The following is a 6,702-nucleotide window of genomic DNA, read 5'->3' as shown; positions in this document are numbered from 1 at the left end:
TTATCGCTGTAAAAATTTATTTTTATTTTGGTGTGAAATAGATTTAGACTAGCGTGAGCCTCACTAAAGGATGCAGCCTTAAGAAACCTGTCACGTCTGAATTAAAAAGGAAGACTAGTGCTGAATCCCAAATCGCCCCTCCAATTCCGTGTTCACACGCCACATTCGTCATATGCACACTTGTCCCAAAAACTGAGGGTGTGAAAATAATGGATGGCTAATTAGATCCCCCGATAGCCACTTCAACCGAGTCAGCTATGCTGTCCGCTTCAGAGTGATGTGGTATCCCATAACTCACTGCGTTATTTTTGAGTTTGCATAATTTCACACAAAATCAATGCGATGGGGCTTGTTATGAGCCACCTGTATTTGTTACTGTCTAATGTTGAGGCTTTACACATGTAACATGAAATACCTCCCACATGAAATGTTTGTTACCAAGGTTTATATCTTGTAAAATGACAGATTTTTCTCATTTGAATTTAATGATTATTTTATTATTGAAACGTGGAACATGAATTGCGTCATTCAAGTCACAAGTGTCCTGAAGTTGATGGGTTTCTTCGATCCCCTCGACACTCTAGAAGTCCCACTCTGTTCATCAGAAATACATGATAATGGAGGGCCTTCCAAATGAGTTGGTAGGGGCGAGTGGCTGGTTTGAAATTCACCGTAGGTGCACTGACCAGGACCTTGGTGAACTGACAGATGGAGACAGGGAGGGATATCTTTATGGAATGTATTGGCTTTTGAACTGCAGGTAAATTGCATTCTGTCTGATTTCATAATGTCAATATTTTCATAAAGTAACTTCTACAGGATATCATATGAAACAAATCATATAAATTATGAATCAATGTACACGTGTAATTAATGTCAAAACATAGTGGGTCAAGTATTTTAAACATTGACAGTCTTAAAATCTAAGTTTTAAAAAGTTTTTCCATAAAGGAAATGTTTACATCTCATCTTTACAGTTATTTGATATTTAGCTAGTCCCTAGTAGTCAGTCTGCACAACTTTTCACCAAGGACAAGAAAAGGTGGAGGGAACTCATTGTGGCCTTATGTCCCAGAGTAAATGTAAGTCAGTTTGTTCCAGTAGAAGAGAACGAGAGAGGCGAGGGGGAAAATGGCACTGTAGTCAGCCCTATCCATCATGCTGTGATGGGTAGCTCCATTAGGGCTTCCACAGAGTGCATCCTGTAGAAGACTCCAAGAGTCTGTCCCAGGTTGACCAGGACAAACCAGGCAGAGAAGAGAACATGGGAAGGGGTGAAGAGGATAGGAGCTCAGGCAGTGATGAGTAGCTCTATTAGGGCTTCCACAGAGAGCATCTTGGAGAGGGGAAAATGGCACTGTAGACAGCCCTATCCATCATGCTGTGATGGGTATCTCCATTTAGGGCTTCCACAGAGTGCATCCTGTAGAAGACTCCAAGAGTCTGTCCCAGGTTGACCAGGACAAACCAGGCTGAGAAGCCATGAGAACTGCTTCCCCAGGCAGTTCTCAAACTGGGTCTGGGCTCCAAACGCTGAGGGCCAGGCTGGGGTATCGGTGGAGGCCCTCGGAGATGAAGATGTTCTGCAGCAGGAGCTCCAACAGGCTGAGAAGGGAGTAGGAAAGGTCCAGGCTTCCCAGGGGCCCGCTAGGCCCCACCGCCAGAGCAGCCACCAGAGAGAAATTGGACAGGGCCAGCTGACCCAGGGCTGTACCAACCAAGAAGGACACATCCAGGCTACATGTGGGATTATGTCCCCCCTCCTTTTACCTCCTATCCAGCTTATGGACCAACATGCCAGCCAGGGAGCAGAGGGACATGATTGGCATCACAGCTAGATGGTAGCCGCAGAACATCAGAAACACAGTGCCGGTGCTGGAGCTGGTTCACCCAGACCTGGTACAGGATGAAGACAGCCTGCTTTCTCTGCTACCGTACGGCAAGTGGTAACGGAGCACCAAGTCTAGGACCAAAAGGCTCCTTAACAGCTTCTACCCCCAAGCCATAAGACTGCTGAACAATTAGTCAAATGGCCACCAGACTATTTACATTGACACCCCCCCATTTGTTATGTACACTGATGCTACTCACTGTGTATTATCTATGCATAGTCACTTCACCCCTACATACATGTACAAATTACTTTGACTAACCTGTACCCCTACACATTGACTCTGTACCGGGTACTCCCTGTATATAGCCTCGTTATTGTTATTTTATTGTGTTACTTTTTATAATTTTTTACTTTAGTTTATTTCATAAATATTTTCTTAACTCTTTCTTGAACTGCACTGTTGGTTAAGGGCTTGTAGTAAGCATTTCACGGTAGGGTCTGCACTTGTTGTATTTGGCGCATGTGACAAATAACGTTTCATTTGATTTGATTTGCTACAAGAACAACAGCCTGAATAGGACTCCACCCTGGTGGACGATATGTAGGTTGATCTTTCGGGCATGGTGGGGTACTGACCCAGGGCTCATCTGCCTGCCCACGTTCTACAACATCACATAAAGCATATAGCCTGCCCTCAAGTAGTACTCCATGTTGAAGGGATACAAGACTTCATAACCCTTCTGGAAAATCAGGCACACTGTGTCTGCATTGTACTGGCATACCATTGCATTGCTCAGCCCTGCTGAATTCAGACATGTTTATTGGTGATGGATGAGGTGAGCTTACCCTTAACTATGTAAAGCGATTTGGGTGTCTAGGAAAGCGCTATATAAGTCCAATCAATTATTATAAATAAATGTTTACCTTTACATTTTGATCATGGTATGCACTGCACAGTAATATCATACAATGTAAGTATGTATAGTAGTTAGTAATTCAGGTATAGCACCCCCCAAATCATCTGACTCAGGCCCAGCCCAGTGGAACTACTTTCCTTGTGATAATACAGTACATCAAAGAAAATAGAAACCATGATGAAGGCCAAGAGGCCGACACATAAGCTTTAATATAATAAGTGGTGGGAGCAAGAGCAGTGTGCAGGTTTCTCTTTTTTGAAGTTATTGCTTAATTCCCATGCACCTGCATTGAGATAACTCAGATGTGCGAGTGCTTTTGGTGGATTTTTATAACAACTGGTCCAACACTGAATGAGTGTTTTAGTTGTGTAAGAATACACTATATACCTGAGTCAGAACTGTCCGAGCTGTCGGACAGATCCCCACTGAGAGTGACCATCAGCCTAGACCTAGCAGAACAACACCAACACACACAAACAATCACATTGTTTTTCCTTGTTTGCTTTGTAGGTCCCTATAGACAATGCACATTCTGAAGACCTATAATACGATGATAAATGTGTTTCTTAAGTCGATTGAAATTGAGAGGCATGCACCTGGTGATGATCTTGTGCTTGTAAATGCAGTCTTTGGAGTGAGCCCACACTCACATTGGATGGGTTGATAAGAATTCAAACCTTCTCTCAAACAGCCTAATTCCCTAATACATATTCTTAGAGGAGGTATACACCATTAATGTATACTGAATAAAAATATAAAAGATGCACCAATTTTAAAGACTTTTCAGTTCAGTTTATATAAGGAAATCGGTCAATTTAATTATTTTCATTAGGCCCTCATATATGGATGTCATATGACTGGGAATACAAACATGCATCTGTTAGTCACAGATGCAAGTAGGGGTTGGATAAGAAAACCAGTCAGTATTTGCTGTGACCACCATTTATCTCATGCAGTGCAACACACATCTCCTTTGCATAGACTTGATCAGGCTGTTGATTGTGGCCAGTGGAATGTTGTCACAATTCTCTTCAATAGGACCGAGCATTATCATGCTGAAACATGAGGTGATGGAGGCGGATGAATGGCACGACAATGGGGCTCGGGATCTCGTCACGTTATCTCTGTGCATTCTAATTGCCATAGATAAAATGCAATTGTGTTCGTTGTCTGTATTTTATGCCTGCCCATAGCATAATCCCACCACCATCATGGGGCACTCTGTTCACAATGTTGACATCAGCAAACCGCTCGCCGACACAGCGCCATAGAAGTGGTCTGCGGTTCTAAGGCCGGCTGGATGTACTTCCAAATTCTCTAAAACAATGTTAAATTCTCTGGCATCAGCTTTGGTGGACATTCCTGCAGTCAGCATGGCAATTGCCTTGCTCCCTCAAAAGTTGAGACATCTGTGGTATTGTGTTGTGTGACAAAACTGTACATTTTAGAGTGGCCTTTTATTGTCCCCAGCAGAAGGTGCACCTGTATAATGATAATGCTGTTTAATCAGCTTCTTGATATGCCACACCTGGCAGGTGGATGGATTGTCTTGGCAAAGGAGAAATGCTCACTAGTAGGTATAGAAACACATTTGTGCACAACCTTTTTGCGAAATAAGCTTTTTGTGCGTATGGAACATTTCTGGGATCTTTTATTTCAGCTCATGAAACATGAGACCAACATTTTACCAAGTACACTGAACAAAAATATAAACATGTACTGTAAATGTGTTTTTTCATGTAAGACATCATCCCATACCAATTTAATTTAAACATTATGGAGAGGTTTTCCCAGACACTGGTTAAGCCTAGTCCTGGAATAAAAAGCGAGATCAACGGAAAATCTCCAGACAAAATTCTTTCTAGTCCAGAACAAGGTGTGATTGGTGTGCACGAAATCATTCCTTAACCCTACATGAGACCTAGCCTAATTCATAGACCTATTCAGATGGGAAATGGACAAGGTAGTTGACAGCTTTTGAACATATTTTGAAGTTATACATGGTTTATGTTCCTCTTATAAACAATGGAGTATTGCAACCTTATATTGTGGGTAATGATAGGGTAAGACAGGTGTGCTATGCTCTTGAGACATTTCTAAGTTATAGGCTACATTTATCTCTTAGGCCTCACTCCCCCTTATGTGAGATATCTACTGCAGCCCTCATCCTCCACATACAACACCCATTCTGCCGCTAGCTGCAGCGAACTGAAAAAATGTGCAACCCAGGGATGTGTGTGCTTTGGGGACCTTTAACAGAATGTGACTGGCAGAACGGGTGTTGTATGTGGAGGATGAGGGCTGCAGTAGATGTCTCGGATAAGGGGGAGTGAGGGCTAAGAGGGTTTTATAAATAAGCAACAACCAGTTGGTCTTGCGACTGGTATACAGAGATGACCAGTTTACAGAAGAGTATGGAGTGCATTTTTCAGAACTTCTTGGGGTTAGACCCACAGAGAGAGAACTGCTCCTTAACGTAACTAACTTTGGCCTTCCGGATAGCCTGAGTGCACTGAGTGCACTTGCCTGAACGAGAGCCAGTCAGCCTGAGTATGCGTGTGCCGAGCCTTTCGCCAAATGCGATTCTTGAGGTGGAGTAACTGCAAGATCACGGTCGAACCAGGGGCTGAACCTGTTTTTAATTCTCATTTTCTGTATGGGGACGTGATAGTGAACAATATCACTGAAGATATCAAAAAAGAAGGTCCAAGTTTCTTCGACAGAGGGTATCAAGCTGATTCAATACCAATTTACAGAGGCCAGGTCATGAAGGAAGGCTTGCACATTTAAGTTTTTTAGCAAGCGTCTATGACGTTTCACTGAGTAGCCATTGCGAATACAGGCTGTTAAACAATGATCACTAAGGTCATTACAGAAAACACCAGACTGGTACCTATCAGGATTATTTGTGAGGATAACATCGAGGAGAGTAGCCTTTTCTGGGTGTTTGGAGTCATACCTTGTGGGATTGGTAATAATCTGAAAAAGATTTAGGGAGTCCCATTGCTTTAGGACTTGGTCAGGTGGTTTAAGCATGTCCCAGTTTAGGTCACCTAGCAGGACAAATTCAGACTTAGTGTAAGGGTCCAGCAGAGAGCTTAGGGCAGGTAGGGTACAGGCCGGTGCTGATGGAGGACAATAACACAACAACAGTCAACAAAGAGCTATTTGAAAGTTTATGCTTAAAACCAGAAAATCTAATTGTTTGGGGACAGACAGCTGAGTACTAAAGATGATCCTTGGTAAAGATTTCCACTCCTCCACCTTTGGAAGATCTGTCTTGCCGAAATCAATTGGTCTTTGGCCTGCACCACCTTTGGAGAACGCATGCGCTTAGCATGCCTGGAGGGGAGGAGGTCCACAGTACAATCCTCCCCGTCTGATAACTGTATTCCCCCCTCTGGGGTGATGCGCTGTCACGGCACCACCCCTTTGGCCCCCCCCAAACTCAGTACGGCTGAGGTGTTGAGGGGGGGGATGACGGTGAAGCCTCCCTCGCTCTCCACACTGGAGACGTTGGAGTTGGGTGACAGTGATTCAGTGTTCCGAGCACATCAGGGATCGATCCAGTCCAAAGTGCCATCTGTAGCTGGGAGCACCACTACGGAGGAACCCCGGCGTTGATGGAAGCAACACGGGAGCTTTTAGCAAGATTGGCTACCACCCTTGATATCAAGCTGGAAGAAAACACAATCTGAGCAATCCTTATCCCCATGTGCCCCAAGTTTGCTTTGGCTCTCTGCAAATATTGTAGCAAGATGGGAAAGTCCTTCCATTGCAACAACCAGACCAGGCCGTAGACACTCCGAATGGATGCAGAGACCTTGGGTCTAGACCACCATCCGGTGATGGATGACATGGTGGCTGCCATGATCCTCCCTGACAAGAAGATCGTTGGCAAGGTGCCTCGCCTCAAACCAGGACCTGAAAGAGTAAGCGATGAACGGCTGC

At 44.1% G+C, this 6,702-nt stretch overlaps 1 pseudogene; it reads right to left on the bottom strand.

Moving 5' to 3' along the window:
- Positions 1–1,485: 1,485 nt before the first annotated feature.
- Positions 1,486–6,080, bottom strand: LOC129859634 (proton channel OTOP3-like; annotated as a pseudogene).
- Between the last annotated feature and the right edge of the window lie 622 nt (positions 6,081–6,702).

The sequence above is a fragment of the Salvelinus fontinalis genome, chromosome 1 (genome assembly GCF_029448725.1).
Source record: "Salvelinus fontinalis isolate EN_2023a chromosome 1, ASM2944872v1, whole genome shotgun sequence".
NCBI classification, from domain to species: domain Eukaryota; kingdom Metazoa; phylum Chordata; class Actinopteri; order Salmoniformes; family Salmonidae; genus Salvelinus; species Salvelinus fontinalis.
Note: the sequence above shows the minus strand (reverse complement) of the source record. Positions and strands in the feature narration are given on the sequence as shown.